Source organism: Bison bison, unplaced genomic scaffold (genome assembly GCF_000754665.1).
Source record: "Bison bison bison isolate TAMUID 2011002044 unplaced genomic scaffold, Bison_UMD1.0 scf7180017864068, whole genome shotgun sequence".
NCBI lineage: Eukaryota > Metazoa > Chordata > Mammalia > Artiodactyla > Bovidae > Bison > Bison bison.
This window is the reverse complement of record NW_011494640.1, coordinates 3889142-3900504: the sequence shown is the minus strand read 5'-3', so window position 1 is coordinate 3900504 and position 11363 is coordinate 3889142.

The window sequence follows — 11363 nt, the reverse complement described above, 5'->3', positions numbered from 1 at the left end:
TGTATTCAAATGTTTGTCCTCATCTCGACCCCTCCCCAGAACCGACCTCGGGGCTGCACTTCAAGGCCACCGCAACCCTTCGGGGTGGTGGGGGCACCTGCGCCGGCGGCCAGGCGCAAGTGCTCTCTGTCTCTGGCATCGATTCTCCGGTCCTGGCGTCGTCTCTGCCCACCCAACGCCCCCGGCTCAGGGCCCACCTGGTCTCTCAGGCCCGGCTCCTCGCGCCTGAGCCTCGCCGGCCCTCCCTTGTACCCAGTATGATGCCCCGGGAGGAAAAGTAGAGTTAAACAGCCTGTTGCTGTCCAGGGGACGCTTCCCGAGGTTCGGGTTACCTGTGGACGCGTTCTTTTGGGTCCCGATACAGATGTTTGGGATTGACAGGGGAGGGACGCCTTAGGATTCCTGAGCAGCAGCGACTTTGCTGTAATACTTGATGTTTGCCTGTTGCTTTGCGCCTTCCAGAGTGGTATACTTTTATCTGCTTCGTTGATCGTGGAGACTCATCTAGTTCAACATTTCGAACTGATCCTTTAGCTGGGGATTAGCTTTCTGGTTTTTAGTTTATTTGTGCTGTGCTGAGTCGAGTCGGAGTCTTTGCGACCCTATGGACTTGTAGCCCGCCAGGCTGCCCTGTCTATGGGGATTCTCCAGGCGAGAGTACTGGAGTGGGTTGCCATGCCCTCCTCCAAGGGATCTTCCCAACCCAGGTATGGAACCCAGGCCTCCCGCATTGCAGGCGGGATCTTTTACTGTCTGAGCTACCAGGGAATCCCAAGAATACTGGAGTGGGTAGCCTGTTCCTTCTGCAGGGGAACTTCCCAACCCAGAAATTGAACCGGGGTCTCCTGCATTGCCGGCAAATTCTTTACCAGCTGAGCTACCTGGGAATTTTAGTTTATTTAGTATTCTGTGAGTTAGATTTTGTGTCTTAACAGTTTTCTACAAAAGGAACTCTCCTTGGGACTGAGTGGATTTGGGGGAAAAAGACTGAAGTGACATTTACCACGTTGAAGAAGTAGGGACAGGTGTTGTTAATATCTCTGACTTACATTTGAAAACAGTTTCAACACAATAGTAAAATCCCAGCTGGCCTGTTTCCGACCCCCTCACCCCCACCCCCCGCCTCCACCCCAGAAATTGACAAAGTAAAATTTATATTAAAATACAAAGGACTGAAAACCTCCCTTAATTGAGTTTGAAGCAGTGGGACTAAGGATGCTCTAAGCCAGCAGTCGTAATCTTTTTGGCACCAGGGACTGGTTTGCTGAAGGTAATTTTTCTGGGGTTGCGTGGATGGCTTGGGGTTGATTCAAGTACATTACATTTATTGTGCATTTTATTTCTAGTATTACATTATGATGTATAATGAAATGGGGCTTCCCAGGTGGCACTAGGGGTAAAGAACCCGCCTGCCAATGTAGGAGATGTAAGCTAAGACATGCCAGATCGATCCCTGGGTGGGAAAGAACCCCCGGAAGAGTGCATGGCAACCCACTCCAGTACTCATGCCTGGAGAATCCCATGGGCAGAGAAGACTTGAGGGCTACAGTCCATAGGGTCGCGAAGAGTCGGCCGGGACTTAGCATGAACGCACATATAATGGAATAGTTTTACATATAATGGAATAATTGTACAGCTCACCATAATGCAGAATCAGTGGGAGCTCTGAGCTTGTTTTCCTGCAACTGGATGGTCCCATCTAGGGGTGATGGGGGACAATGACACCTGAAGTGTGTTGCTTATGTCAGTCTACTCCATAGTCTTGTTTTGGTTTGAGCTCCTGTGAGAATCGCATGTGGCTGCTGATCTGACAGGAGGTGAAGCTCAGGCTGTAATGGGAGCGATGGGAAGCCGCTGTAAATACACCGGAAGCTTCGCTTGCTTACCGGCTATTCACTTCCTGCTGTGCTGCCCAATTCCTAACAGGCCACAGACCCGTACCATGGGGTTTGGGGACCCCCCGCTCTAAGCCTTATTCGAACGTTATTGGATAACGACATTATAATTAATCCAATGGTAATGGAGATAAAACTGAGGCATATGAACAATTTTTGGAAATATTATTTGGGACTAAAATGCAGGAGTTTAGTTATCAAAATCCATTATTCAAAAGAGTATAATTTCATTTCAGTTCAGTAAGTATTTATTAAGTGCTTAGAGTGCTCAGTATTTGCTTAGAGACAGAAGGGCCAGGGAAATTTATACAGGCATTTGAGTTGACTTTCTTGTTTTTTTAAAGAGTTGAGTAGGGACTTCAGGCTCAGTTGCTTTGGGCATCCTCCAAGATTGATTTGTGAAGATGCATAGACTCCTAAGGAGACATTCTGTGATATTTTATTATTATAGATTTGGTGCCCGTTCACTTATTCAACAGGTATTTGAGTGCTTAGTTGGTACTAGGCGCTGAGTTTAGCATTGGAAATGGGGGAAGGTGAATGCATACAAGACCGTTGTGCTCAGCAGATGCCAGCAGATTAACCACACGAATGTAAAACTGCAACAGTGACAAGTATTTGAGTTAGGGACATCCCAGAAGTGACATTTGATCTGAGATCTGAAGGATGCACAGGAAAGGAAGAACGTTCCAGTCAGAACAAACGCAAGGATAAAAAGACCCTGTGATGGCAGGGTTCATGGAGATGACTGGGGACTTAAGGTACAGGCCTATGTATGGATCAGGAAGCGTACAGAAGAACCTGGGGGGAGAGGGGGCTGGTGAAGTGGGCCAGAAGGTGCTGGGCCTTGCAAGCAGGTAGAAGAGTTTTTCTTTATTCTTGGTGTAAAGAGAAGCTTCCATACAGTTTTTTAAAGATTTAACGTAATTTTAATTTATTTGGTCACGCCAGGTCTTAGTTGTGGCACGCAGGATCTTTGATCTTTGTTGTGGCATGTGGGGTCTAGTTCCCTGAGCAGGGACTGAACCTGGGCCCCTGCATTGGGAGCACAAGAGTCTTAGCCATTGGGCCACCAGGGAAGTCCCTGTACAGTTTTCCTTTGAGCCTTAGACTAGATTGTGGGTGGGGATGGCTCCATTAGATTGGGTTTACTAGCCTGCTCTGTATTTTGTACCATCACTTAGTGTTTGTATTGTCTTCTTTTGGTTTTCTCGCTCCTTAAGTTTTATTGTAGTTGAGGAAACCTGCTTGTACCATTAGCAAGATACGTCTACTTTTTTTTTTCCCAATTAGGGACAAAAGGAATTTTAGAGATTAGGACTGAACACTGAAGTTAGTCAATTTGAAATATTTTTGCATTAGTATGACTGCCAGGGCACTAATTTTTGTGACTCTTTTTTTCTAATTGTAGTTTAAAAAAATGCGTAGTCTAAAATGGACCCTCGACCATTTTTCAGTGTACAGTTAGCTGTATTTACACTGTTGTGTAGCAGTGCTCACCCTTTTTCATCTTAGAAAAGCTAATCTCTGTACCAGTGAACAATTCCCCATTTCTCCTTCCCGCCACCTCCCGGCAGCCACCATTCTCCTTTCTGTTATCATGATTTTGACTACTCCAGATACTTCAGAGGAGTGAAATTATACAAGGTGTGTCCCCTGTACCTTCATATTCCTCCTCTGCACATGTCCTTCCTTCTCCCGTCAGTCAGTTCAAATCCTGCCTGTCCTTTTCCCTCTCGTTATGGCATGTATTTGCCCATGGCAAATACTTGGGTTCCCCTGCACAGTTTGATGAAAAAGCCATCAGAAAAGAAAAAGAACACTTTAAACTTTTTAGCTTGACTGATTTGAGACAAAGATTTGTGCTTATTTGTGAGTTTAATTACTGCTCAGTGGTTTTGAAAGAATCATATTTGTACCACATTTTATAGTGTTCACCTTGCAACACTTAGAGACAGTTGATTTTAGGTATTGGATTGGAGATGATTTTGAGGTGGCTCGGTATTTTAAGTACAAAAAAGGTATAGCAAAGGATTTTCTTGTGTAGGGAAGATTTGTAAACTTTTGTTTTCAGTTTCCGCATTTTTCCCAAACTTTGGTTTTCTGTAATGTTGACCAGCCTTAGAGGATCAGCCTCATAGGATCCAAGTTGCAGAGTGTCCTTTTATTTTAACCTTCAGAAGTATTTTGTTTTCTCTGGGGAGTTTCTGTAGGAAATGAAGCTCGTTTTCATTCAAATACTATTGAGCACATGTGCAAATCCCGCTATGGGCCTGGAATGGTTCTGTGACTCCCTCTGCGGTCTGGCCATCTGTGCCATTTTTGGCGATGTGAAGGAAGCGCAGGCAGAATTCTTGTTATCGCTGTTAGACTGAGGGTGGTGGGAGGTACACAGGATGCTCCTCTGTGTTGTGTCACGAGAGGTAGAGGATTTGACAACAAGAACTTTTCAGAGAGCATTTAATTTGGAACCGTAGCAAGAACTGGATGCCCCAGAGCTGCAATTAGGCGATTAACTCATAGATTTAGTCAAGTGCAATCAACCACTAGTCCAAAAACACTCCCCACCCCCATTTTTAAAAATTGTGATAAAATACACAAAATCCAAAATTTGCCATCTTATCCATTTTCTGTGTGCTGTTCAGTGGTATTAAATATATTCATAATGTCTTGCAGTCATCATCATTCATCTCCGGAACTATTCATCCTGTAAAACTGAAACTCTTTACCCATTAAACCATGACTTCCTATTCTTCCCAGCCTCTGGCAACTATTCATCTACTTTCTGTCTCTGATCTTGAGTACTCTAAGTACCTCGTAACAGTGGAATCACACAGTATTTGTCTTTTTGTGCGCTGTGTTCTCAGGGTTTGGGCTTCCCTAGTGCCTGCAATGCTGGAGACCCAGGTTCGATCCCTGGGTCGGGAAGATCCCCTGGAGAAGGGCATGGTACTCCAGTAATCTTGGCTGGAGCATCCCATGGACAGAGGAGCCTGGCAGGCTATGGTCCATACGGTTGCAAAGAGTTGGACACGACTGAAATGACTTGGCATGCACGCACACATGAACCCATGTCTGATTTCACAGTCCATAATCCTTCCACAACTCTGCATTATGCATGCTAAGTCGCTTCAGACTCTTTGCGACACTGTGGACCATAGCCCATCAGTCTCCTCTGTCCATGGAATTTCCCAGGCAAGAATACTGGAGTGGGTTGCCATACTCTCCTCCAGGGGATCGTCCCGACCCAGGGATCGAACCCTCATCTCTTAAGTCTCCTGCATTGGCAGGTGGGTTCTTTACCACTTGGAGAAGGGAATGGCAACCCACTTCAGTATTGTTGCCTGGAGAATTCCATGGACAGAGGAGACTGGCGGGCTGTAGTCCATGGGGTCGCAAAGAGCTGGACATGACTGAGCAGCTAATACTTTTTTTTTTTTTTTTTCACCACTACCACCACTTGGGAATCCCACACTGAATCATCCTACTTCTGTAAATCAGGTTCTGATTTCAGCATGAATGCTAGATGTGTCAACATCAACCTGAGATCTAAGGGAACTGTAAGGAAAAGGGCAAGTAATGAAGTAGGTGGATACAGTAGGAAGTCACCTGTTCCCTGTGGTTTGAAGAATCCTTCAAATGAAGGACAGTAATTGTTGGTGTATTTAATAGACTTGAGAGCTTGGGTGCCCAAACCAGGAGGAGGCAGGAAGTTATATAATGCTAACTGAGGAACTTTGCTCTTTAGGTTCCTTTGCAGGATTCCTTTAATGAAACTGAATTGTTTCTGTCTCCCATTAGGCTTTGATGAGGAAGAGGTTTCTAGTGATTGTTTAGGTGCTGAGGGATTTGCAGAGAATCTGCAAACATTTCTGTGTAGCTTCATGTCTTTTAGAGAGCATTTCTCTGCGTGGGAATAGTTGCTTCTTTCTCTCTTTGCCATGGTCCGCTTTAGTCAGTTTTAGAGTGTTGAATATGAAACTAGTAGCAATTGTACCAGGAAGGAGATAACAATACATGGTTATTTTTGTTTAATCCGATTTAAGATCCATAATTTACATGGTTATTCTTTTTAGTTATCTTACATTTAAAAAATGAAAATATATTTGCACTGTTCATATATCTTTTGCTGCATTAAGACATTTGTTACCATGATTTACTGAATTTTGTCAGTTCAAATCAGTCTTCCTTAATATTTTGCATAAAGATGCTCTGTGAATTTTATAACTATACATTATTCGGGCTTCCCAGGTAGCTCATATGGTAAAGAATCTGCCTGCAATGTGGGAAACCTGGGTTTGATCCCTGGTTTGGGAAGATCCCCTGGAGAAGGGCATGACAACCCACTCCAGTATTCTTGCCTGGAGAATTCCATGGACAGAGAAACCTGGTGGGCTACAGTCCATGGGGTCTCAAAGATTCGGACACGATTGAGTGTCCGAATACACATACATTATTAGCAGGAAATACTTTTAATGATTGAATACAAACCAGTTTGGATCATGAAGCATTATTAATTATTGGTTAAGACCATGTTTTTACAAAGCTGGTTTACTGAGATATAGTCAACATATATAAACAGTACTTATTAAAAATGTGCAATTTATAAAATGTTGATAGATATATGTACTTATGAGACTGTCATCACAGACAGGATAGTGAACATATCCATCACCCCCAAAACTGTCATTACATCGTTGGCTCCTTGATCCCCATCCATGACAACTACTGATTATTCTGTAATTATATATTAATTGTGTTTCCTAGAATTTCCTAGAATGTTATATAAACGGAATCATATAGTTTGTGGTTATGCTTCTTTCATTTAGCATGGTTATTTTGATATTCATTCTTTAGTATGTCAGTAGTTGATTCCTCTTTAATGCTGAATACTGTTCCTTTGAAGGGATATACTGCAGTTTATTGATACATTCACCTATTGTTGGACATATTGGTCATTTCCAATTTTTAGTTGGTAACAAATGAGGTTGTTATGAATATTTGTATACCAGTCTTTTTGTATGGATATATACTTTTATTCCTCTTGGTTAAGCACATAGAAGTAAAATGGCTAGATCATGTGGTAGGAACATACTTAACTTTTAAAGAAACTGTCAAAATTTTCCAAAGTGGCTGTACTCTTTTGCTTTACCACCAGCAGTGTATAAGAGGTCCAGTTCTTCCACATCCTTGCCAACACTTGGGATGGTCAGTCTTTTCAATTTTAGTCTTTCTTATAGATGTGGAATGGTATCTCATTGTGATTTTAAATTGTATTTCTCTAAGGACTAAGATGTTGTGTGTCTTTACATGAGCTTATTTCCTATCCATATAACTTCTTTGGTGAAATGGACAAAAAATGGTTTGTCCATTTTTGATTGGGTGTGTTTTCTTATCACTGATTTTTAGAAGTTCTTTATATATTCTGGATGTATATCCTTTTTCAGACACAGGATTTGCAAATGTTTTCTCTTCAGTTCAATCCAGTCTCTCAGCTGTGTCTGACTCTGTGAACCCATGGACTGCAGCATGCCAGGCTTCCCTGTCTATCACCAACTCCCGGAGCTTACTCAAACTCACGTCCGTCAAGTCAGTGATGCCATCCAACCATCTCATCCTCTGTTGTCCCCTTCTCCTCCTGCCTTTAATCCTTCCCAGCATCAGGGTCTTTTCCACTGAGTCAGTTCTTCCCATCAGGTGGCCAAAGTATTGGAACTTCAGCTTCAGCATCAACTGAATATTCAGCTTCTAAGGAATATTCAGGACTGATTTCCTTTAGGATTGACTGATTTGATCTCCTTGCAGTCCAAGGGACTCTCAAGAGTCTTCTCCAACACCACAGTTCAAAAGCATCAATTCTGTGGCACTCAGCTTTCTTTATGGTCCAACTCTCACATGCATACATGATTACTGGAAAAACCATAGCTTTGATTAGATGGACCTTTGTTGGCAAACTAAAGTCCTGCTTTTTAACATGCTGTCTAGGTTGGTCATAGCTTTTCTTCCAAGGAGCAAGCATCTTTTAATATCATGGCTGCAGTCACCATCTGCAGTGGTTTTGGATCCCAAGAAAATAAGTCCATCACTGTTTCCATTGTTTCCCCATCTATTTGCCATGAAGTGATGGGGCCAGATGCCATGATCTTAGTTTTTTGAATGTTGAGTTTTAAGCCAGCTTTTTCACTCTTCTCTTTTACTTTCATTAAGAGACTCTTTAATTTCTCTTCACTTTCTGCCATAAAAGTGGTATCATCTGCATTATCTAAGGTTATTGATATTTCTCCCAGCAATCTTAATTCCAGCTTGTGGTTCCTCCAACCTGGCGGAGGAACCAGGCTGGAAGTTAAATAAGCAGGGTGACAATATACAGCCTTGACGTACTCCTTTCCCAATTTGGAACCAGTCAGTTGTTCCATGTCCAGTTCTAACTGTTGCTTCTTGACCTGCGTACAGATTTTTCAGGAGGCAGGTCAGGTGGTCTGGTATTCCCATCTCTTGAAGAATTTCCCACAGTTTGTTGAAATACACAGTCAAAAGCTTTGGCGTAGTGAATAAAGCAGAAGTAGATATTTTTCTGGAACTCTCTTGCTTTTTTGCTGATCCAGCGGATATTGGCAATTTGATCTCTGGTTCCTCTGCCTTTTCTAAATCCAGCTTAAATATCTGGAATTTCACTGTTCACGTACTGTTGAAGCCTGGCTTGGAGAATTTTGAGCATTACTTTGCTAGTGTGTGAGATGCATGCAATTGTGCAGTAGTTTGAACATTCTTTGGCATTGCCTTTCTTTGGGATTGGAATGAAAATGGACCTTTTCCAGTCCTGTGGCCACTGCTGAGTTTTCCAAATTTGCTGGCATATTGAGTGAAACACTTTCACAACATCATCTTTTAGGATTTGAAATAGCTCAACTGAAATTCCATCACCTTCTCTAGCTTTGTTTGTAGTGATGCTTCCTAAGGCCCGCTTGATTCTGCATTCTAGGATGTCTGGCTCTAGATGAGTGATCACACTATTGTGGTTATCTGAGTCATGAAGATCTTTCTTGCATAGTTCTTTTGTGTATTCTTTCCACCTCTTCTTAATATCTTCTGCTTCTGTTAGGTCTGTACTGTTTCTGTCCTTTATTGTGCCTATGTTTGCATGAAATTTTCTTGAAGAGATCTCTAGTCTTACCCATTCTGTTGTCTTCCTCTATTTCTTTGCGTTGATCACTGAGGAAGGCTTTCTTATCTCTCCTTGCTATTCTTTGGAACTCTGCATTTAAATGGGTATACCTTTCCTTTTCTCCTTTGCCTTTTACATCTCTTCTTTTCTAGCTATTTTTAAGACCTCCTCAGACAACCATTTTGCCTTTTTGCACTTCTTTTTCTTGGGGATGGTCTTGATCACCACCCTCTGCACAATGTCTTAAACTTGTGTCCATAGTTCTTCAGGCACTCTATCAGATCTAATCCCTTGAATCTATTTGTCACTTCCGAATAGAGTTCATGATGTGAGCCACAATCAGCTCCTGGTCTTGTTTTTGCTGACTATAGAGCTTCTCCATCTTCGGCTGTAAAGAATGTAATCAATCTGATTTTGGTATTGACCACCTGGTGATGTCCATGTGTAGAGTCGTCTCTTGTGTCATTGGAAGAGGGTGTTTCCTATGACCAGTGTGTTCTCTTGGCAAAACTGTTAGCTTTTGCCCTGCTTCATTTTGTGTTCCAAGGCCAAACTTGTTTGTTAGTCCAGTTATCTGTTGACTTCCTACTTTTGTATTCCAGCCCCCTGTGATGAAAAGAACATCTTTTTTTGGTGTTAGTTCTAGAATGTCTTGTAGGTCTTCATAGAACCTTTCAGCTTCTTCAGCATCAGTGGTTGGGGCACAGCCTTGGGTTAGTGTAATATTGAATGGTTTGCCTTGAAAATGAACAGAGATCATTCTTGCACCCAAGTACTACTGCATTTCAGACTCTTTGGTTGACTGTGAGGGCTACTCCATTTCTTCGAAGGGATTCTTGCCCACAAGAATTTAATTTAATTTAATTCATCTGAATTAAATTCACCCATTCTGGTCCATTTTAGTTCACTGATTCCTAAAATGTTGATGTTCACTCTTGCCATCTCCTGTTTGACCACTTCCAATTTACCTTGATTCATGGATCTAACATTCCAGGTTCCTATGCAGTATTGCTTTTTACAGCATCGGACTTTACTTCTATCACCAGTCATATCCACAACTGGGTGTTGTTTCACTTTGACTCCATCTCTTCATTCTTTCTGGAATTATTTCTCCACTCTTCTCCAGTAGCATATTGGGCACCTACCGACCTGGGGAGTTCATCTTTCAGTGTCATATCTCTTTGCCTTTTCATACTGTTCATGGGGTTCTGAAGGCAAGAATACTGAAGTGGTTTGACATTTCTTTCTCCAGTGGACCATGTTTTGTCAGAACTCTCCAAAATGATGACTTTTGAAGAGCAGTTCTTAATTTTGATGAAGTCCAACTTAACAATTTTTTCTTTTATGGATTCTGCTTTTCTTGCTTAAAAAGTTTCTTTGCCTATTTTCACAATAATATGTTTGTGATATGTTCTAGAAGCTATAGTTTTAGATTTTACCCTATATCCCTGGTGGCTCAGATGGTAAAGAATCTGCCTGCAGTGCAGGAGATCTGGGTTTGACCTGGGTCAGAAGTATCCCCTGGAGAAGGGAATGGCAACCTACTCCAGTATTCTTGCCTGAAGAATTTCATGGACAGAGAAACCTGGCGGGCTACAGTCCATGGGTTTGCAAAGAGTCTGACGGGACTAAGTGACCAATACTTTCACTTTACTGTAGACTTGTGATCTACTTTCAGTTCATTTTTATACATAGTGCAAGCTATGGATCAGAGTTCATTTTTAAGTATATGGAATCTGATTGTTCTAGAACTGTTTGTTGAAAAGACTATATTTTCACTAAATTCCCTTGTACCTAGGTTATACCTCAGTTGAAAATTTATATATATTTTTGGTTCCGTTTCTGGTCTTTTTTTGTTTTCATTCATCTGTTGGTCTCTATTGATGCCAGTACTACACTGATTTGATTACTATAGCTTTGTAAAAAAGACTTGAAGTCAGACAGTGTAAGTCCTTCAGCTTTGCTGTTCTTTCGCAGACTTTGGCTTTTTGAGGTCCTTTTCATTTCATATTAATTTTATAATCAGCTTGTCAGCTTTTCAAAAAACTCTGCTTGAGAATTTGATTCAGGTTGTATTGTGTCTATCAGTAATTTGGGGAGAATTGCCATCTTAATGTGGAGAAGCCAATGGCACCCCACTCCAGTACTCTTGCCTGGAAAATCCCATGGACGGAGGAGCCTGGTGGGCTGCAGTCCATGGGGTTGCTAAGAGTCGGACATGACTGAGCGACTTCACTTTCACTTTTCACTTTCATGCATTGGAGAAGGAAATGGCAACCCACTCCAGTGTTCTTGCCTGGAGA